This window comes from Oryctolagus cuniculus, chromosome 3 (assembly GCF_051225735.1).
Source record: "Oryctolagus cuniculus isolate XC-2025 breed Fujian yellow rabbit chromosome 3, ASM5122573v1, whole genome shotgun sequence".
Classification (NCBI taxonomy): domain Eukaryota; kingdom Metazoa; phylum Chordata; class Mammalia; order Lagomorpha; family Leporidae; genus Oryctolagus; species Oryctolagus cuniculus.
Genome location: NC_142869.1, coordinates 100,194,111 through 100,218,075, shown reverse-complemented (window position 1 = coordinate 100,218,075; position 23,965 = coordinate 100,194,111). Strand labels below are relative to the sequence as shown.

The following is a 23,965-nucleotide window of genomic DNA, read 5'->3' as shown; positions in this document are numbered from 1 at the left end:
ATGCTTGGCTATGCTGGATATCAGAAGAACAACCAAAAGGTCAGAAACAGAAAATTGTTTTGCAGAGTAGTATGAGTGAATGTCTTAAGGTTTCAAAGGTAAAATGCTACCATTTTTTCATATTTCAACCTTTAAAAGTGAAACTATCATGGAAATGAAAGAGGAGAAGACACTTCAACTACTATTGCTCTTTGCATTTGGTATATTGTAAGCACTTCTCTGAAAATCATTAAACTGACAAAAGAACTTTATAATGTTTCAAATTAAATAGGAAATTTTCATTTTTTTTAAAAAATCATGATATACATGAAGCTAAAACCTAATATTTCCCAAAAAGGTATTTTTTGTCAAGATAATTGCCACATTATTAATTTATATTGGTGATAAAGATTTAAATATATCAAAAAATGTGATACCTATCTAAGATCAAGATAAAATTAATTTACTAGTTTCAAAATGCAAATAAATAACAATAATCTTAACAACAGAATATAGCGCACACTAGTTTTCCTAAGTTTTACAATATAAATGCTATAAAATTGAGCTAATTCAAATGTATACACATCTCTATGTTGGACTCTTCCTGTGTAAACTGCCTAAATGTAGTTCATTTCAAGATTAAGAAACAGAGAAGAATACAGAGAAACACAAATAATGATTTTTGAATGCATAAAATTGTGCATAAAATTGTGCATAAATTTGGAAAGCTATCACATATATTTATTATTTAAGTTGTCTAATAACAATCTATAAAATACAAGTTAGAATTTTCTAAAAAAGCAGTTTTATCCAAAGAAATATTGGAGAGTTAACCTTGTGATAGTAGAACACTGCAAGATGGCTCATTTGTAACACATTGAAAAGCAGACTTCTGAAATATTACTTCAAATCCTGTCGGATGCTTTGGGGATTATATTCGTCTTGGAGATTCTTTTTTGTAAGAATGATTTATTTAATTGAATGGCAGAGTTACAGAGAGAAAGGAGGGAAGGGATGAGAAGGAGGGAGGGGGAGAAATAGATTTTCCTTCCCCTGCTTTACTCCCTGAATGGCCTCAGTGTCAGGGGCTGAACCACACTGAAGCCAGGAGCCAGTAGCCAGGAACTCTATCTGGGTTTGCCACATGGTGGCAGAGATTCAAGTATACTTTCCCAGCCACATTAGCAGGGAGTTGGATCTGAAGTGGAGCAGCCAGGACTGGAAGAAGGGCTCATACAGATTCCAGAATCACAGGCAGCGGCTTATCTGCTGTACCACAATGCCAGCCCCCATCTAGGAAACTCTTCCACAATGGCTATCAAAGATTTTCCATCACCTTTAGTCTTAGATCTCATTTCGAATTCAGGAACAGCAAATACATAAAAATTGCTGACAAGGACTTGGCCTTCATTAATCAAAAATGAATATATCTGAAAAAATATTCTTGGGAATTTTTATGACTATATGTTCTCTATAATTCAAGAAAGACTTAGGCTGACTATTTTCCATTTCTAACACTTTGTTGAACACATATATTTTGGCTGTTGAACATAATGTTCTCATAATGAAAAAAAATTTGATATGGTATTTCAAATGAATTATTTCATATTATTAAATGACTTGCAGGTAAATAAAACATTCACCAAAATAAGATAGGTAACATGTCCCTTATCAGCTAAGTCAGAAAGTTTCAGGGTAGGAAAAGAACTTTGTGAATGAAAACAGATAATACTTCTATACCCAAACTGATCTCCTTAGTTGTGGTGGTAGAAGACTACCCCAATATTTTATTCTAGATGGTCTCAACTTTTCTTCATAATGGACTCTACAGGATATATTTTGCTTTCCATGATGGCGAGCACATTGAACAAGGATGTGGAAATAGATTTGACATCCAAACTTGGTAACAGAGAGTTAACAAGAGAAAACAAAAGAAGTTGGTCAAAAGCAAAAGGATTAGTTACAGTAGGTAAACATTACAGCCTCCACACTTGAAGCCAAGAAGGAATGATTACCAAGTAATCAGAGATGCGGCTGTAACAAAGAGCCCCTGACAGGAGATAGAAGTTGTGGCTTTTCAAAGAGGGACTTTTTCAATTGTTTCCTAAATCCAGTAGATAGTCAGAAAACGAATAATCTGATTTCACTCTCCTCACTGAGTCTCATTGATCAAATCTAAGCCCAAAGAAAAGGCTATTTATTCTTGTAATCCACTAAGCATATGACTTCAAAGGCACGGTACAAGATTGAGAAAGGTGGATGATGAATCTGAAAAAAACAAAAATTATCTATCACACAACTATAATTAGTGGGGGCCACAATTCTCACTTGATCCACACCATATTTCTTCAGGATAGTTTACAACTATTGATAAAACTACTGTCAAAAAGATTAACTGGGAAAAGAATAATGAGAACTTTAGAGAAAAACCTAAAAATGGGAGTAGTTTGTGTTACACATGTTTGAAGATGATGTGGCTAATTTAGATTTCTGTGGTTAGAAGTGAAAAAACTGGAAACTGACAGAATAGTTTTTGTACAGACTCTAAGCCCAAAAACATCTTTAAGGTCCAAAATGGCAAAATGTGGCTAAATGTCAGGGACCGGATGCTTCTCAGTAGCTCATCTTGTAATGCAGACTGTACACTGAGGATTTTCATACTAACACGGATGCTGAGTGTTTCAGGGCCATCAGAACCAGGAGTAAGCTTTCACCAAGTAGCTGGGAGAACAGGAAGACAGAGCACAGAGTATGGAAAGAAAGGGAAAATGGTACTCAGTGATCTACTTCAATGAGCAATATCATCACAAAGTGATATCAGCTTAACTGTCCCTCCAAATCAATTGGGTTAAAAGTACAGGAAAAGAAGTGGTTGTTAGGTGAAAGGAGAAGTTAAAGGAAGATGCACTCTCAATTTAGTGGTATCATTTTCCTTGGATCTTTGAAGTCCTCTATTTCTGTCTGCTGTCAGGGGGTGGCACAAGGCTGAAGTATCCAAGTCAGTCAAAGAGGAGTTAGAGAGAAAATATGATATTTAAAATAGAGGAAAGGAGTTCCAGACTCTGAATAATGTGATTAAAATGTATGTTTAAAATATTTTCCACCTCTAAATTTGCCTCTTATCATAGCTATAGGTTTCTTTCCCCAGGTAGATCTAACCAGTTGATACAGTTTGAGGGATCATAAGCAGCACTCTTTGGAAACAATCAGTTGAGACATTTTTTAAAAAAAATATTTTATTTATTTATTTGAGAGGTAGAGTGACAGACAAAGATAGGGAGAGACAGAGAGAAAGGACTTTCATCCACTGGTTTACTCCCCAGTTGGCCGCAAAGGCAGGAGCAGAGCTGATCCAGAGCCACAAGCTTCTTCCATGTCTCACATGCAGGTTCAGGGACTCAAGCACTTGGGCCATCTTCCATTTCTTTCCTAGGCCATTAGCAGAGAGCTGGATCAGAAGAGGAACAGCTGGGACACAAACAGGTGCAAATATGGGATGTTGGTGCCAAAGGCAGAGGCTTAGTCTACTACTTCACAGCACCGGGATTAGTTGAGACATCTTGATGGGTCTAATGTCCTGTACTCAGAATGTTATCAACTCATATGCCCACAATTAATTTATTTATAATCAAATTAACTTCATTTTATAGTCAAGCCATACGGATAAGGTTCTCTTAATTCCTTCTAAAGTCTGGGTATCTTGAGAGTTGAAAAATGGGCCTACCATGCTAAACTCCTTTAGCACCATGTAATAAGAGTGAAATGAATAATATGAGTATAAACAATATGAGTATAAACATGTCCTGGCTACTCCATTTCTGATCCAGCTCCCTACTAATGTGCCTGGGAATGCAGCAGAGGATGGCCCAGATCCTTGAGCCCCTGCACTCATGTGAAAACCTGGAGGAAGCTCTTGGATCCTGACTTCCGACCAGTCCAGCTCCGGCCATTGAGGCCATTTGGGGCATGAACCAGTAGATGGAACATCTCTCTCTCTTTCTGTCTCTCCCCTTCTCCCTCTCTGCAACTCTGCCTTTCAAATAAATAAATTAATTTAAAAAAACAAAATACTACATTTAATACTTCTGGAGGAGTAAAAGAAAGGATATAGGACTCTATGTTTTTATATCTTCTGCATTCTACTGAGTACTATAATAGAAGAGAGAGTAACACTGCATGAAAAAATATCAAGTATTTTACACTTATCTTTAGTGTTTATCCACTTAAAAGATTTCTGAGCTATGTTTTCATTTTGTTGAGAAATCAAGGAAGAAAGAAAAAAATGAATGATAAAGCAAGAGTGGCAACTTATGGAATTTCATTTCTATAATTGAGAATATATCTTCCTTTTATCACACAAAACCTTACCAGGAGCTAGGTTTGGGTGTCTGAAATGAAGGAAACAAATCTACTTGACATATTGTCAGTACTCACTGAACAGCCCAGATGCTGAGTGGTAGTATTTACATGATTTAATGAATGGTAGAACATGTTTGATATCAGTGCTACATAAATACCTCAGTTAGGTTTTTCCTTGATATTTCCTTTTAAAGAGGAAATAATTGAATAGCTGTTACATCACAGTTATCAAACAATATTTTTGAAGCAAATATATTAATCTCTACATATGCAGCAAAACACAACTGGTTTTTTTTTATTCCTTCTCTGTAGATTCAACTAAGTTCACCATGTTCTACTGTTGACTCTAACACAATATAGGCCATTAAACTGCACTTTCATTTCAAATTTGATATGATGGAATAACAGCAGTAGAGTTAACTCATCTGGCCTTTCTGAAAAGATTTGTACAGGAATAGGTAATTTAAAACATAATGGCGGGGCACTGGATTCTGTCCTGGTTGCCCCTCTTCCAGTCCAGCTCTCTGCTGTGGCCCAGGAGTGCAGCGGAGGATGGCCCAAGTGCTTGGGCCCTGCACCCTTGTGGGAGACCAGGAGGAAGCACCTGGTTCCTGGCTTCTGATCAGTGTGGTGCGCCGGTCGCAGCGTGCTGGCTGCAGCGGCCATTAGGGGGTGAACCAATGGAAAAGGAAGACCTTTCTCTCTGTCTCTCTCTCTCACTGTCTACTCTGCCTGTCAAAGAAAAAAAAAAACATAATGGGATATTTGTGATGTTAATAATAATTATTAAAATAATGTAAAATTACATGAGCAAAATGGTGCAGGAGGATTCCCCTAGCTTTTCTCTCCTTTCTCCCCCACTAACCAGAGTAGCTGCTAGAAACTATAGAGAGGCAGGATAATCACCTTGAAAACCTTAAAACTCAGCAGTGAAGGTATGACTTCCCCTTGGACCCCAGAGCTGATTACAAAAAGAGTCAAACCATAAAGTGATCAGTTATCTTGATGGCAATACCTCTCCACCAAGCCCACACAGTATCATATATGGAGAATTTTCCTGGACTCTTGGTTTCTATGATGGAGAAGGTGATTCAGAAACTAGATATTCAGCTTTCGTACTATTCCGAGACCTTTCACAAGAGGCTAGTTCAGGTATCAGCCCATAGGAACCTTTACAAGTATTGATATGTTTAGCTCACAAGAGATACATTAGAAGCAAAGATTTTGGATGAGACATATAGCAAACAATACATGTGAACTTTAGAACGAATTGTGGTGAAGTGGGCTTATGATGCCCTCTGGTGCTAAAATGGATACAGCATTCATGAGCTTAGGCCAAAATACCTCAGGATTTCTGGACAGGTATACTGTAGGAATGTGAAGAAGAAAGAGGAAGAAGGAGAAGGAGAAGAAGAAAAACTCAGATGGTGAAGACAGTAACAAATACTTACATTTTCAGTACACAGACATCAATGCATGATCACAAAGTGGAAGAACAATGAAGGGAACATGACATCATCAAATAGACAACATTAAGGTATTAGCGACTGACTTTAAAGAGATAGAGATGTGTGGCTTTCCTGACAGGATTCAAAACAAGTGTTTTAAGTAAGCTCAGTGAATTTTTTGAAAATAGACAGAAGAGTTCAGAAGGTTTTAGAGACATTTAAATGATATAATAATACATAGAATAAAACCAAACAAATTCTCTGGCTGAAAAATACAACAAACAATATAAAAATGCTGTAGAGAGAGTCATCTATGAATTGAAGATTTAGTCAGAAGAGAAAACATTTTTAAAAAATGAAAAGGAATGAAGAAAGATGATGGGATTTATGGGACATTATCAAAAGAGCAATTATTCAGGTCATTGAAGAACAAGAGAGAGTAGATAAAGACAAAGGGACAGAAAGCTTAAAGAACTGGGGCGGCCGACGCTGCGGCTTAGCGGGTAAAGCTGCCACCTGCAGTGCTGGCATCACATATGGGTGCTGGTTTGAGTCCCGGCTGCTCCACTTCCAATCCAGCTCTCTGCTATGGCCTGGGGAAGCAGCAGAAGATGGCCTAAGTCCTTGGGCCCCTGACCAACGTGAGAGACCTGAAAGAAATTCCTGGCTCCTGTTGTGGCCATCTGGATGTGAACCAGCAAATGGAAGATATCTCTCTCTCTCTCTCTCTCTCTCTCTCTCTCTCTTTCTCTTTTCTCTGTGTGTGTAACTCTGACTTTCAAATAAATAAAATAAAATCTTTTAAAAAAAAGCTTGAATAACTGATAGCAGAAACCTTCCCAAGACTTGAGATTGATATTAATATTCAGATACAGGAAAGTCAAAATTCAATCTAAATAAGACCTCTATGAGACTAATTATATAAAAACTGTCAAAGGTCAAAAATAAAAGCAGAATGCTAAAAGAGCAAGACAAATGAACATAACATATAAAAGAGCTTGAGTATCTGTAACATCAAACTTCTCAAGAGAAACTGTGTCAGTATGAATTGGGATTATATATCTAGTGCTGAAGGACAAAACAAAACAAAACACAATCTGCCACTGCAAAAACTGTTACCAGAAAAAAAAAATGTCATTCATTAATGATGGATAAAAGAAGACTTTCAGAAACAAACAAAACCTGAGGGAATTTATACCACCAGACCAGGCTTAAAAGACGTGCCACAGGGTGTTCCTCAAAACAAGAAAACAGGAACAAGTTTAAACAAGGAGATGAAAGAAATGTACAATAGAAACTGTAAAACATTGATGAAAGAAATCAAACAATACAAATAAGTGGAAAGATATCTCATGTTCACAGACTGGAGGAAGTATTATTAAAATGCTCATATCACTCAAATTTACAGATTCAATGCAATTCCTATCAAAATACCAATTATGTTCTTCAAAAAATAGAAAAAAAAATCATACTGCAACCACCAAAGACTCAAAATAACAAGATCATCCTCATCCTCCTCCTCCTCCTCCTCATCATCATCATCTTGAGTAAAAAAGCACAAAGTGGAGGCACTGAAATACCTGACATCAAAGTATACTACAAAGCAATAGGAGCAAAGCCATCACAGTACTGACATAAAATCAACACAACAATGAATGAAATAGAGCAGAGCACGCAGAAAAAAATCAATTTGCCCTCAACTGATTTTTCACAACGTACCAAGATCACATTTGTAAGAAGGACAATCTCTTCAGTAAATGGTGTTAAGAAAATTGGACATCTACATGTAAAAATATGAAATTAAACCCTTATCTCCCCAGATATGTATCAATTAATTAAACTATAAATAATTAAATCCTGTACTTGTGTCCTGGCTTCATTCCCAATTCTAAGTTCCCAGTAACGGGTACTCTGGTAAGCGGGAAATGATAGGTAAAGTAATTGAATCCCTGCCACTCAGATAGGAGACCTGGATAACTAGGCGGGCTCCCAGTTTTAGACAGTTCTAAGCCTTGGTTGTTGTAGATATTTGGGGAATGAATCAGTAGATGAACAATTTCTCTGTCTCTATCTCTATCTATCTATCTATCTATCCATCATCTATATCTATCCCTCTCAAATAAATTAATATTTATATTGATGTTTATGGGAAATACTCTGAAGAAACACTTAAGTTATAATGTATATATTGCTAATAACAATCCTCTATCCAAAAGTGTTCCAAATCAAAGAACCATGTGCTCACCATCAGGGAAATATGTATAGGTATTACACTGATAAATATTATTGGTCATTATTGTCACTATTGATTTTTTTTTCTCTTTTCCAAGTCTCCAGAAAAAAGTGCATCTGTAACATCAAATTTGTGTTAGGAGATACATATCCTGTATGTGTGTGCATGTGTGTAAATATATATATATATATATATATATATATCCCTACATATGTAAACATATATCTTATTTATATATACATATCCCCTAACACAAATATATATTTGTATATATTCACATATAGATATATATCTGAGAGAGAGAGGGAGCTGCAACTGGTAGATTCTGCTCATATTCATGCCTATATTCAATCAATCTCCCTGGCTTATCCAGAGGATGAGTAGCTGCAAAACAAAATGATCTTAAAGAACTTAAAGTCTTCCATAATGTTTAGAAAAATACAAACTCGAAGATTTTAGCAAACTGTGAGACCCTCGTAACGTCCAAGACCAAGAACAAAAATCGTGTAGAGGAAAACAAAATGTTATTGGAGCATCATGAAATCTTTGTAAACAGAAAAGCCTTTGTCTGTCTATTTATCTTTCTGTTTAAACCAAAAACAGAAGTTTTGAAGCTGGTCAGGTGTTTCTGAAATACCTCCACCCCAAAACATTATCTAGTCAATATGTTTTTCATCGATGTAGTGGAATCTTTAAATATATGGTAACAAAATAATTGGTGAAATATATTTCAATCTGAGTTATTAGACCATTTATTTAGGGCTTGAAAAAACTGGTTTTTGCAAATCTTGGCCTAATAACCACAAATATGGTAAATAGACAACTGAAAAACAAGTTCAAAGAAGAGAACTTCCTTGAATACAATTTCGGACTGCCTTGGACACTTTCCTCTTTTCCCTCGAAGAAAAGAAGGAGAAATCACCAGGAGGAAACTCAAGAAGCTTAATATGTATTTTCTGCTGTTTGCAGGACACAGAATCCTGGTTTTGACAGAGACCTGAGAAGTTTAAATATACAATATGTATGCTATGGCTAGCCATGTAGATAATGATGGAAAAAAAAGATAGAGGGAAAGAAAAGAGGGAAAAGCAGAAGAAGAGAAAAAAAAGGGAGAGAAGAAAGGGACAGATTGTAAGTCACTGGTGTTATTAGCTATATTATATTCCACAACTCCCCAAATTCATTTGCTGAATTCTCAACCCCATTTAATCAAACTATATTTGGAAATGAGGTTTTCAAAAAGGAAATTAAGGCTAACTGAAATTATTTTTAAAAAACCCTAAATCACGATGATAAAAGTATTTTAAAAAGGTTATTTGTACACAGACACAGTTAGAGAGAGAATAACCATATGAAGATACTAGAAGCAAAGAGTGATTTTGTAAGCCAAGAAAGAGGCTCCAGAAGAAACCAACACTGTCAACGCTGTGGTCTTGGATTGATAGCCTAAAGAACTGTGGGGGAGTCTACTTTTGGTGTTTAAGTCACCCAGTCTGGTACCCTTTTATGGCAGTCTTAGCCAAGTACCACAACTGGGAACACCTTGAAGTTTGACTTTACATAAAGGAGAGTGGTATGTGAACATTGTTCTCAGTCGGAGGATTACATTGGCACGAGACTTACTAACAGGTGAAAAAGCATACAAATTTGTATAAGTTGCACACAGCAAAGATGTCTTCATAAAGAAATGAAGACCTGAAGAAGAGTCAAAATTTAAATACTTTTATATTAGGATGAACAGAAAGAAGCTATTGTGGAAAGGTAACTATATTATGTGAGGAGGCTGAAAGAAGATATGAAATATTTTAACAAGATCGGTTTATACAAAATTCTTTCAGCTATGACTCATTGTCAAAGAACGTTTCTTTTCTCCTTGTACAAAGGGTGGCAGGAGGGTCTTTCACACAGGACTTTTTAATCTCCTGTTTTCAGTAAGTGAAGTGGAAATTAGAATGTCCTTCTTGCACCTGTTGTTTCTCAAGTTCCTTTAGCGCAAATTAATCTTTATGCTAAAGTGCAACATTTGGAAATGGCACATTCTTCATCAGAAAATTCACAAGAATTTAACTGACAGGCATTATTAGGCTCTTTCAAATAGTGCCATTTAATCCTCTTATACATGCGGTAAAATCTCCATTTTATAGGAATATGCAATGACAGTACTTCACAACTTCTTGCCACCCGTAAATAGAAGAGCATGGACTTTCAACTCTGGTGCACTGCCATTTCAGTGCAGACACTCTCCTCTATGCTTGGCTGTGTGCCACTATTACATCACCTGATAATCGCTCAAAAGAAATCAAAAAAAGATATGTGAAATTCCTTCCTAGTGGAAGGAAACACACACACACACACACACACACACACACCATTTTTCTACTTTAATCGGCTGAGAAACTTTCATAGTGCACTTATTGTTTATTTAGGTTGTATGCATTTAGGGTAGGTTATTTGTCCGAGTAAGAGTAACTTGTACCTTTGAGGAACTCATGATTTTAGGGAACCGTGTTGCAATGTGAGATATTTACAGGGCTCCTTTCATCCCTAAAACACTTCTCTGGGAAATAAATATAAGCAGTAAGACAGGAAAAAGTTGAAAATGAATAGGAAAGCATGGGGGATTTTTTAAATCACCTTATAAAGTACAGGATATTTATTAGAAAGTCTAGATATCTGAAGATGTTAAAAATTATGTAAAGTAGAACTAAGAGTATACAAGACACTATAAATTTCACATCAAGTATTCAATATTTGACAGGTTTTGTGTTTTTCAAAAGGTCATTTTCTGTTAAATTAATATATACCTGAAGGATATAGAACACTTAATTTAGTATTTGATCAATGTTTGCCCTGTTTAGTGTTCAAAGCTATAAAATAAGGTCATAAGCAGGTCAAGTATTGCCAAATATATAAATATCTGAAATCTAATAATGTCAAGGCTAAGAAAAAAACAAAAATGCTGCCATACAAAAATACAACTAATGACAATAATTTCTACTGAGCTGCATTTCCTAAATTGTGTTCTGTAAAATTGTAAGTACTACTTATAGAGGTTAACAGGTTACATAACACTATAAGGGCACTAAAAGATTTCAGAGTTAGAAATTTTGGAAAAGACTAAGTAATCAAGGTTTAAAAAGTATTTATTATAAAACTTTTAATGAAGAATGTCCTATGTAACTCTTCAAAATATCATTTGAGCATGGAAAATATTTTTGCAACAATTTTTCTTTTTTTTTTCAAAGATCTATTTTATTTATTTGAAAGGCAGAGTTACAGAGAGAGAGAGAAAGAGAGAGAGAGAGAGAGAGGAGAGACAGAAAGAGAGATCTCCCATCCTCTGGTTCCCTACCCAAATGGCCGCAATGGCCAGGGCTGAACCAGGTGGAAGCCAGGAGCCAGCAGTATTATCCAGGTCTCCCATGTGGGTACAGGGGCCAAAGCACTTGTGACACCTTCTGCTGCTTTTCCCATGCACATAAGCAGGGAGCTAGATAGGAAGTTGAGCAGCCAAGGCTCAAACAAGTGCCAATATGGGCTGGCAGTGCTGTAGATGGCGGCTTTACCCACTATGCCACAGTGCCTACCATTTGTTTTTGTTTGTTTAAAGAGGCAGAAGCCAGGATTCTAGGATTTAGTCCAAGTCTCTAGTGGGTGGAAGTGCTCCAAATATCACTACTGTCTCCCAGGGTACACGTTAGCAAGAAGCCTGAATCAGAAGCACGGCTGAGGCTGACCCAGGCAAATTCATGAGATATGAGGATTAATATCTATGTCTTAACTGCCAGACAAAATGCCTGCTGCTCTAAGAACTCTTAATATTGTAAAATATTTGAATGTGCCTTGAGTCACAGTATTAAAAAAAATCTAACTGAAGTATAAGTGAGTTAGAAACATTCTTATTTATTAAATAAATCAATGTGTTTAGTTTTGTATTTCATAAATTATAATGTATGTAGTTTACTATAGTACACAAAATGTAACTCTCATGACATAATTTCTGCCAAAGACACAAGGCAAATTGTTTAAAGACATTTAGGGGTAAAGTGACCAGCAGTATTATAATACCCAAATCAAAATGAATCAGAATTGTGAAATTTCATAGTACTTTTCCATTTTAATAGTTATAATTTATTAAATGTTAAGTATAATTTAATAATTTTAATTACTACAATGTATCATTCTTGGCAAAACTGTGACTTGAGTGAGGAGAGTGAGGTGAGTGAGACACTTGCCTTAGGTGCAAAATTCAAAGGGGTGACAAAAAGTCAGTAATCAAAAGAAATCATTTTTAATGCAATCTTTTAAAAAACCTAAAATTAATGCAAAAATCTGTGATGAACAAAATATCAAAATTTTCATTAAAATAGATTCAGTATTACTGAATTTTCTTTTTTTGCCTTAGGCTCTAATGCAGTTCATCACTTCATGGGTCTTTGCCATAATTTTCTCCATAACTTAGGTGGAAATTATATGTACAAAATTTGAAACATAAAACTTGTCGGTTCATAAGTAGCACAAAATTTTGTTGAGTTCTTCATGAGTGGTCTGTTTACAATTTTCTCATTATTTTTATATGATTTTGAAGATTTTATTTTCTGAAAATAGAAACTACAAAATTGAACAGGGAGGAAAAGCAAAATCTTAAAATCCTGAGGATCTGATTCAACACTGAAATCTTCAAAAATCACAAACTATAATTATTAAAGTTACTAAAGTGACAAAACTACAGAGACATAGTATACTGGATTTTGTTAAGGTTTTAAAGATTTTTTTTAGATGTTGAATTGTGTAAATCTCCCTTTCTGTTGTAAATAAATCATTCTAGATCATGATTAAATTAGAGTGGACTCTCCCATCCAACCTAATAGTATATATTCCTGTGGTGAATATGGAAGACATTGATTTCAGGAGAATTAACATCCAATCATGAATTCCATAAACTTTGTCAATTAGAAAATGTTAAAGTGCTTGAAATATGAACTCTACACTGATATTTAGAGAAGGTTTATAGCATATAAGTGCCAACATAAATATTTAAAAATTACAGTAAAGCTTATATTGTTAAAATCTGTAGGTTTGCACTGTTAAGGCTTTTCTGTAATACTGTACAAGTTTTATATTCACTATATCATAATTTCTACTGTTACTGCATCAGAGAAAGCATACAGATATTTCTACCTTTTAATGCAGAATAAATCCAGGAAAATGTTGTTAGTTTTTGCATTTGGCATGTTTCCTTTTCAAGACAACATTCCTTCCAATCTCACGTCACCAACCTACTTCCAGCACCTAGTATAGTGTATTTTGGCAAGTGCTTAAGAAATACAAGTCTCCAAAGATGAATGGTGTTCATCAGTTGTATCCTATCATTGAAAGTATGAGAAATTAGCTGAACTAGCATTTTGCATCTGTCTTCAGACATGATTTCCAGCTGTATAACCCACAACAAAGCAGCTGTCTCTGATGTGGAAGAAGAATCTATATCCACTGCAAATCATGGGAACCACCAATTCCTAGATTCACAAACAACTAACCAGACTGGTTGAAAGAACAAAATTTCCACCTCCGCCATGTCTGCAAAAAAGTGGGTCTGAGAAGAGTTCTGGAGCAGGAAGACCTTCCTCTTTTACTATGACCTAAAAGAGCCCTGAAAGGTGATGGTCAAATCCTTTTTCAGCCAAGCACTCTTCCATCATTTTATTATGCTTTGCTGCTGGTCAGGCAGGCAAGCAGAAGGATTCCATATGGACTGACACCTCCTTACTGAGTCTATCCTACATGATCACAAAGTCTTCATATGGCCATGAAAAAAACATCTCATTATAGCTATTTCAAAAGAGCAAGCAGGGCATCCATGAAGTCTGTAATAGGCCAACTGAAGTGCAAGTTGAACAAATGTATCGTTGAGAAGTGTCTTGGTTAGCTTTTTGCCAAAAACGTAAAGTCATACGCTGCAATCTGCAGATCACATGCCTCTCTGAGACAGATATTGGGCTTTGGCTTGGTTGATTCCATTTAATATTTTCTCATCCACCCTGAAGACTTCCTCTGGAAGTGGCAATTTCCACACTTTCTCTAAGTCTTCCCATCTTCTTTCACTTTGTAAAATTTTCTCATCAGTGTAATAGGTAATGTGCACAAGTATCATTGCCTCATATGGAGCACGATAACAATTGCAAAGACATCATTAGAAAAAAAATCAAGTTATAGGATTTTTTACCCAGCACACCATAGGATCTCCACCAAAGAACATTGCAATTATCTGAGAATAATCCTTTGGTATTACATATGGCTTGTCCTGAATTGTTTCTAGCAAAGTCAAGTTCTCTGGATCAAGAACAATCAGATTGTCTTATGCTTTAACCCACTGGGTCTGTCCTTCACTAGTTAGCACTGCTATCTCAGGTCCATCAGGTGCACTGTAGCACTTCATGTAGATGTGCATCAGTTGTCTGAGAAACTCTGGTAGGGTGATCACACATCCTTCGTGTACTACATCAAGGACAAAACTCATTCATGACACAGCACTGCAAGTTGACTTGGGGAAGGCTCTTCATTTTCAGTCCTAAAATTATTCATATCTGAATCTCTAGTAATTCTTGTACCTTATAGGTAGAAAACAGCATTTAGAATCAATGTGTATTTAGAGGACGTTTTCATTTTATAAAGGGTGCTTTTTTCTTTCCTTAATATCTGCCAGTAGTTCAAGTTATGCCAAAAAATTGTACTGCCACTTTCTAACTGAGTACCTTCTTTTGGAAGTATTCAGATTGGGGGAAAGGACCTACATAGCTGGCATTCAGTTGTGATGGATTATGAACATCCAAGTTGGCAACATTCAGCCACCATTCCTCCAGTCTATTTATTTCCCTTTTTGCCCTTTCAAATAATTTCTGGTGCAATATTGCTCCAATTCCATTTTGGAATTTTCAAACTATTTCTTCAGTTTTCTTATATTCTTCCTCATTTAAAGAAAGCTTTACTCCAAAGATGAATATGAGCTGGAATCCACGATTCTCGCATCTCTAGTTCATCTTCGGAGAGTAAACCTCTTGGTTCCTACTGACATTGGGAGGCAGTTGCTTGGCTTTATATAGTGGAGAAGATGATTAATGGCTGTTTTGAAGATTGTCAAGCAGTCCTCCTGTTTTAAGCTTTATTTTTCAACATTAATTTTTAAAAGGCTTCAGGAAGGTGTTATCGCATTGTGGGTCACCACCAGCAAAGCCAGCATTCCATATGGGTGCCGGTTTGTGTCCTGGCTGCTCCATTTCCATTCCATCTCCCTACCAATGGCCCAGGAAAAGCAGAGGAAGATGGCCCAAGTGTTTGGACCCCTGCCACCTATGTGGGAAATCCAGAAAAAGCTTTTGGTTCCTGGCTTCAGCCTGGCCCAGCTTTGGCCATTGCAGCCATCTAGGAAGTGAACCAGCAGATGAAGATCATACTTTCTCTCGCTCTCTTTGTGTAACTCTGACTTTCAAATAATAAAATCTTAAAAGAAATGTTTTCAAGTCACAAAGTTTCAAAGACACAAGTAATAAGGAAATTGATTTATATGAAAATACATTTATTAGGCATGCTCCATCTTTTATGTTACCAAATTATTTTGACAGCTTAAACAGGATTTTTGAAAAAAATATGCTGTTTGGTAGGTGGCTAGATTACAAGGAAATTTTTTCAACAACACTTGTTAGGAACCTAATGGTATTAAAAAGTCTAGAATCTATCTAGGGAGTCATTTGCAATTTGCCCACTAGGAAAGTCTGTTTGGTACAGATTGTGTATTTATTTGAGCAGTAAAATAGATGCAAAGTATATTTTGCCTTGCACTATTTTTCCTTATGTTTAATTGTAACTTACAGCCAGAAAGAAGATGTAAAATACAATCAAGTAGGGGAGAAAAACACATTCGGAGAAGCAATTCTGATCATAAGCATGTGGTATCTATAGAAACTGTTATGTTGGAAAAGGGCTTGCCATTTCAATGATTAAGTTAATGAAGGTATCATTAGATCTCTATTTTAACATAGCAATTTCATTACATATTACACTTCATGCAACTGAGCTGTTACAGTTCTAATTTAGCTTTTCATGATATTGGAATCAGAAATTCCTTCATTTCCCAGGGAACAAAAGGAATGCTGAATATTTAAGATAAATAATTTTTCTGTTTAGAAACATGCTAACATGTTGTGGTGAGACAGCTCGATGAGTGAATTCCTCAATCAGAACTGCATGTTCTGCCTCCCACATGAAATGTAGGCTCACTCCATGAGGCTACCAGACCTGGTTCAATCCGAGAGAACACACAGGTGTTCAATTAGATGGGGGAAACGCTCTCCAGGTCCTGAAAGCTGATATGTCAAATGGAATACTACAGCATTTCTTAAATAATAACAATAAGGTGAAGAGAGAAAGGGGGAGAAAAGGGTTACACGCTTTAAGTACCAACTATTTTCGAATTTTTATTTATAAGTAAAAGTTTCTACTTATCATGGGAAAAAATCTGTTACTATGGATTAACTAATCACCTTTTGTTTTCTTCAGACCAACTAGAATAATTTTTCTCTAATGTTAAAATGTCTTTTCCTTCAAACGAAATTGTTTTATATGAATCATATTCATAATTTTCTAGGGAACATTTTCAGATAAGGAATAGTTGGATGTTCCAGTTAAATCCAACAGCACTGCTGATCTAACAAGTTATCCATAAGTATCACAGTTACTCCTTTTCCTAGTAGATCTGATTAGGAGTACGCAGAACTGTACATATTCTCTCAAAGGGCCACTATAACTTTTGGAGAGATACTTATTGAAATGTACATTGTTTCTCTTGCCGATGCCTCGCTGAAGGAAGTCACGTTACAGCATTTATGTGAGTAAACTACATGATCTCACTTTAGAAATATAGGCCTAACAGATAATTGAGAATAGAAAGTATGAATAAATAAACACATTATTCAAATTATTTAAATGAAGGCACACATATAAATATAATGATCTTTACAACAATTTTGAGTGAAATAAGCAATGTGCCAAGTACAGGAATAACATGCTATGCAGAACTTTTACAGTTTATGTATGTACAGAAACACATATATATGGATGGTAAAGTGTAAACGTAGTAACTTTTTTAAAATGCAGAGAAAGATAAACCTAAGTTCAAAATATAAGTTAACTTTTGTGGCCATCATTTGTCTTTATAAAGCTTTATTGCATGAGCTGAGAGGATGGACATATTGGTGATCAAAGAGTATATACAATTTGCAAGCACAAGAATCTAATATAATTATACATAAGAACATATATTAATACCAATTTCTAACTCCAAATTACATTTACAAACATTTTGAAGCATGTGCTGTAGGGCATGGGATGATGGTGAAAGGGAATAAAATGTATTTACTCATGGAAAAGTAGGAAAAATAATTTATTTCAAAATTAGAGGATATGAGTTAATATATCACAATAAATTTTTAATCCTGGCATTTCTGTCTCTTCTTGTTCTATTACTTCTTGTTCTCTTTCCTAATGTTTACTTGTTGTATCTTCATTTGCTTCATCATCTCATAATATCACAGAAAATCCAGTCTGATATCTCAGCTCCTCACCCCTCAACACAACTCATCACTAAACAACAAACTCCATCAACTTTTTAAATTTAATCTCAAATGGTCTTTGGAAACATCCTGAGAGATAGGCACCATAATGAAAAGACACACTGACTGCAGATTTGATATATTGTTCTAACTGGATTTCTAATGCACAAAGAAAACAATTGTTTTCTATTCTTTTACAGTTCAGAACAATGTATATTGTAAATGACAAATACCGAAATGATCACAGCCAGCATGAATTAAGTATGTAATGTGCAAAAAGAAATAATTACTAAAAATTTAATATACTGGGAAGTCCACTCATTGTTCCAGTCATTTCATGGGTCAGGAAGTATGATAGGCCATGAAATATAAATCTAATTAAGCCATCCCCAAAGAACTCACTATTTTAAATGAGAAATATAAAAATAGGCATATTGGGTAAGGTTGTGCAAGAAATAAATGCTGCAATCTAAGTAGAAAATGGTCCACGTTTAATGGAGCAACTATTTAAAACAGCATGAGCAAGACAGAAAAGATGCAGGTGCCACCACTTAACACCCCTACACATGAACGGACAGATTGAAGAATGGATCTGGAGGGCAGAAATACAAAAACCCAGAACACCAGGAAATTGCATGTAAGTTGAAAAGAACGAATGCCCCAGGAATTCTGGCATCACACAGAGTGGTGGACAGGGAAACTTGCAGTAGTAGAAACTGAGAATAAAGTCATTTCTTTCTTCAGTTCCATTTCTTTGTAATACTTCCTAATGATTCCACTTCTAGTTCAGGAATGAGGTGAGAATACTGTTCAAAACCTTGAATTATTCAATGTGCAGACAATGGCAAAGGGTGGGTTTATATTTTTGTAGAATACAGAGTCATTTATATAATGTCCTTTATAATAGATGGACCCACTGAATAGTAGGATCAGCATTTCACATAGTTTCCACCTCACAGTTCAGATACCAGTCTCTACCCTGGAAGTATGGGCTCCAGCCTGAGCAGGTAAATGTCACATCTTTCACTACCTTTACTTGTTCCACTGCAAATTTTAATTAAAAGAAGTATAAGAGAAAATTCTGTCTCCAATTTGGGTGAGTAATGGCTCTTCCCACAAGTATCACTTGTAACTCTGAACCAATATTCATGCATATAAATCACAAACTTTAAGTGAAATACATGAAACTACCTAAAGGCTGTGGGAAATTTTTCTAATGACAAAATATTAATATCAGTCAAAAGACAGAACAAACAAAACAGTATACAATGGCTTCTGCATTTTTCATGTAAAGGAAAATTAAACAATGTTGTTTCTACCAGGTCCTACAGAAAAAAATGCTGAAGGAAATGTGAGAGATTAAAGGAAAATAATTGTAGAAGAACTTGGATATTAAATAATAAATGAAGAGCATTAAAATAGTAAAAAATAAAAATACATTTGCTGTTAGGTACTTTGAAATACATATCATACAATCATTAACATCTTTCATAGTTTATAATAAATGTAAGTATAATATATATGAAAAAGGAATATAAAGGCTGGTAAGCAAGTGTTTCAAAGGCGTAGATTCAAGTTTCTAAAATTTTGGAAACTTAAAAAATACTAACTCTAATTTGAGTTGTGAATAAATTAGGATGTGTGATTCTTAGAATTGTTCTACTTGATAGGTGACAACTAACTGAGCACCAAAAAGGAAACCTGTTAAAGTGAAATGAACACTAGGAGAAACGGTGACTTGAGCAGCCCTCACCCTGACTGTTGATGAACAAATTAATATGTTATCCCTCTTAGTATTTTTTTGTTTGTTCTACTTAATACCTTTGGTTGAATACTGTAATCAATACACAATTCTTCTTAAGTGCTGAAACTTAACTGAAAAGTGATCACTGTTAAATATAAGAGTGGGAATAAGAGAGGGAAGAGATGTGCAATTTGGGACATGCTCAATCAGATTTGCCCCAAATGGTGGAGTTAGAAACATACCAGGGGATTCCAATTCAATCCCATCAAGGCGGCATGTACCAATGCCATCTCACTAGTCCCAGTGATCAATTTCTGTTCACAATTGATCATAATGATAGGACTAAGAACCAAAGGGATCACATAAACAAGAATAGTGTCTGCAAATACTAGCTGATAGAATAAAAAAGGGAGAGAAGGATCCAACATGGGAAGTGAGATACACAGCAGACCCATAGAATGGCAGATGTCCTAAATAGCACTTTGGCCTCAGAATCAGCCCTTAAGGCATGCGGATCCAGCAGAAAAGCCCATGAGAGTATTTTGGGCATGGAAAGCCAAGACACTCTGGGGGGAAAAAAAAAACAAAAAAAAACAAAAAAAACAAAACAAAAAACAAAACAAAACAAAAAAAAAACACCTAAATGAAAGATCTCCGCGAGTGAGATCCCAGTGGAAAGAACAGGTCATCAAAGAAAGAGGTACCTTTCTCTGAAGGGAGGAGAGAACTTCTACTTAGACCATGGCCTTTTCTAAAAATTATCAGAGTCAGTGAACTCAGGGGGCTTCCATAGCCTTGGCAGCTCTTGACAAGAGCCTAGGTTGATTACTGATGCCATAAACAAGAGTGTTGCCGGCGCCGTGGCTCACTAGGCTAATCCTCCACCTTGCGGCACCGGCACACCGGGTTCTAGTCCCGGTTGGGGTGCCAGATTCTGTCCTGGTTGCCCCTCTTCCAGGCCAGCTCTCTACTGTGGCCAGGGAGTGCAGTGGAGGATGGCCCAAGTGCTTGGGCCCTGCACCTGCATGGGAGACCAGGAGGAAGCACCTGGTTCCTGCCTTCGGATCAGCATGGTTTGATGGCTGCAGCACGCCGGCCGCGGCAGCCATTGGAGGGTGAACCAATGGCAAAAGGAAGACCTTTCTCTCTGTCTCTCTCTCTGACTGTCCACTCTGCCTTTCAACAAGAACAACAACAACAACAAAAAAAAAAAAAAAAAAAGAAAAGAGTGTCAATTTGTAAAGTCAACAACAGGAGTCACTGTGTACTTACTCCTCATGTAGGATCTTTGTCCTTAGTGTGCTGTACATTGAGATTTAATACTATAACTAATACTCAAACAGTATTTTTCACTTTATATTTCTGTGTGGGATCAAACTGTTGAAATCTTTACTTAATGTATGCTAAACTGATCTTCTGTATATAAAGAGAAACGAAAATGAATCTTGATGTGAATGGAAGGGGAGAGGGAGTGGGAAAGGGGAAGGTTGCAGGTGGGAGGGACGTTATGGGGGGAAGCCATTGTAGTCCATAAGCTGTACTTTGGAAATTTATATTCATTAAATAAAAGTTTAAAAAAAAGAATAATCAGTGAAAAATAACAAGATATATCTACAATACAAAAATACTAGAAAGGTATTTTTAATTTATTAAATATAAGACAGAAAATGGAAATGGGGTAAGAAAAAGATCAAGCAAAAACAAATAGTGAAATTTTAGACATACATCCAGCCATGATAATTATTGCATCATATGTTAATGGATTAAAAACACCAGTTGAAAACCAAAGGATAGCAGATTGAGTAAATGCATGACCCACGTGTCTTGTCAACAGGGGGTATACTTTGCAAATAGATATAGAGGTGGTCAAAAGTCAATGAAAATAAGTCAGTCCCAAAAAGATAAATACCATATGGTTTTTCTGATCTGTGGTAACTAATAGAGTACCTTATAGGTAATGTATAAGAGTGACGTTGACATTTTGAGATTTGATAGTCATTTACAGCCTTTGTCTACTGTCAAAGAACAGAGCTTTTTTTTTTTCTTTATATTCTTTCTTGAACTCTTTACTTAGTGTAAGGTTAATCTTATGAGTATAAAGTTAACTGAAAAAAATCTTTGTAAAAATTAAGAGTGGGAATAGGAGAGGGAGGAGCAAGAAGGATGGGATCTTAGGCAGGAAGGAGAGTAGGATGGGAAGTATCACTGTATTCCTGAATCTGTATATATGAAATACATGAAACTTCTATAAATTAATAAAAAATTAAAAAAATAAAGTCCATGGAAAGAAAAAAGCATATGCCTTGGAAATAATAATAAGAAGACTGAATTGTTTTGTTAATATCAGGTAAAATGGATTTCAAGTTGAAGAGGCAAATTTCAGAATCATAAAGTCAGAGGTGAGTGTCAATTCATCAGGAAGATGTAACCACACCTAATATTAATACCCCTAGTGAGAACCTCAAATACATGACCTAAAACTCACAAAACTAATGGAGAAATACAAATTCTAAATCAGAGGATGCAGATTTCATGATGCAAAATTAGAAAAAAAAGAATAAAATTAAAAATAAAAATTTATAAAATAAGGACATAGAGGACTCTATGAAACATAATTTAATTGATATCACAATTTAACACAATTTAATTGATATTACAAATGTTCAAGATCACTAGCAATCAGGGAAATGCAAATAAAGGTTTCACCTCACCCCAGTTAGAATGGCTCACATACAGAAATCTACCAACAACAGATGCTGGCAAGGATGTGGGGAAAAAGGGACACTAACCCACTGTTGGTGGGAATGCAAACTGGTTAAGCCACTATGGAAGTCAGTCTGGAAATTCCTCAGAAACCTGAAGATAACCCTACCATTCAACCCAGCCATCCCACTCCTTGGAATTTACCCAAAGGAAATTAAATTGGCAAACAAAAAAAGCTGTCTCTGCACATTAATGTTTATTGCAGCTCAATTCACAATAGCTAAGACCTGGAACCAACCCAAATGCCCATCAACAGTAGACTGGATAAAGAAATTATGGGACATGTACTCTATGGAATACTATACAGCAGTCAAAAACAATGAAATCCGGTCATTTGCAACAAAACGGAGGAATCTGGAAAACATCATGCTGAGTGAATTAAGCCAGTCTCAAAGGGACAAATATCATATGTTCTCCCTGATTGGCAACAACTAACTGAGCACCAAAGGGGAAACCTGTTGAAGTGAAATGGACACTATGAGAAACAGTGACTTGATCAACCCTTGTCCTGATTTTTGATGTGCAATTTAATACTTTATCCCAATAGCAGATTTCTAAAAGATATATTTGCTGACCTACTGCAAAAGTAATCTCTATTTATATATTCAAGTGAGGGATATTGCCCGCTTTAAAATAATTTATACCATTATTTTGCTTCCCAGTCCTGAAAATGATTATAAATTGAACTGTGGCAATTCCAGTTTTCTCAACATTTGAACCCTGTTCAAGTTACATCTTCTCCTATGCACAACTATATTTCTTGACCAGGATTTAGAAGCATTTTTTTTTTTACTTGTGTAGACTTGTAATTGATTATCACCAATCAATATACTCAATATATGTTAATTATAACACAGACTTCCAATCAATATCTAAATATACACTAAAATTGCCTTTCCTTTTGATTCCATCTTTAATTTAGATAACTTCCAGTATATTAAACAATTTCACTCATGCTGAGTGAAATAAGCCAGTTCCAGAGGGACAAATATCATATGTTCTCCCTGATGGGTGATGACTAACCAAGACCAAAAAGAAAACCTGTTGATGTTAAATGGACACTATGAGAAAAGGTGACTTGATCAGCCCTTGCCCTGACTGTTGATAAACAACTTAATATTTTATCCCTTTTAGTATATTTTCTGTTTGTTCTACTTAGTACTATTGGTTTAATTCTGTAATTAATACACAATTATTATTAAGTGTTGAAAATTAAATGAAAAGTGATCCCTGTTAAATATTAGAGTGGGAATAAGAGAGGGAAGAGATGTACAGTTTGGCACATGCTCAGTCAGATTTGCCCCAAATGGTGGAGTTAGAAACATACCAGGGGATTCCAATTCAATCCCATCAGGTGGCATGTACCAATGCCATCTCACTAGTCCCAGTGATCAATTTCTGTTCACAATTGATCACACTGATAGGACTAAGAGTCAAAGGGATCACATAAACAAGAATAGTGTCTGCAAACACTAGCTGATAGAATAAAAAAGGGAGAGAACGATCCAACATGGGAAGCGGGATGCACAGCAGACCCATAGAATGGCAGATGTCCTAAATAGCACTTTGGCCTCAGAATCAGCCCTAAAGGCATGCAGATCTGGCTGAAAAGCCCATGAGAGTATTTTGGGCATGGAAAGCCAAGACACTCTGCAAAAACAAACAAACAAACAAAAAACACAAACACCTAAATGAAAGATCTCTGTGAGTGAGATCCCAGTAGAAAGAACAGGCCTTCAAAGAAGGAGGTTCCTTTCTCTGAAGGGAGGAGAGAACTTCCACTTTGACCATGGCCTTGTCTAAATATGATCAGAGTCAGTGAACTCAGGGGGCT

The 23,965-nt window shown here is 35.8% G+C and overlaps 1 pseudogene; it reads right to left on the bottom strand.

The window, feature by feature from the left end:
* Positions 1-13,285: 13,285 nt before the first annotated feature.
* The window catches only part of LOC100343892 (peroxisomal carnitine O-octanoyltransferase pseudogene), a 74,311-nt pseudogene continuing 63,631 nt past the window's right edge, over positions 13,286-23,965 (bottom strand).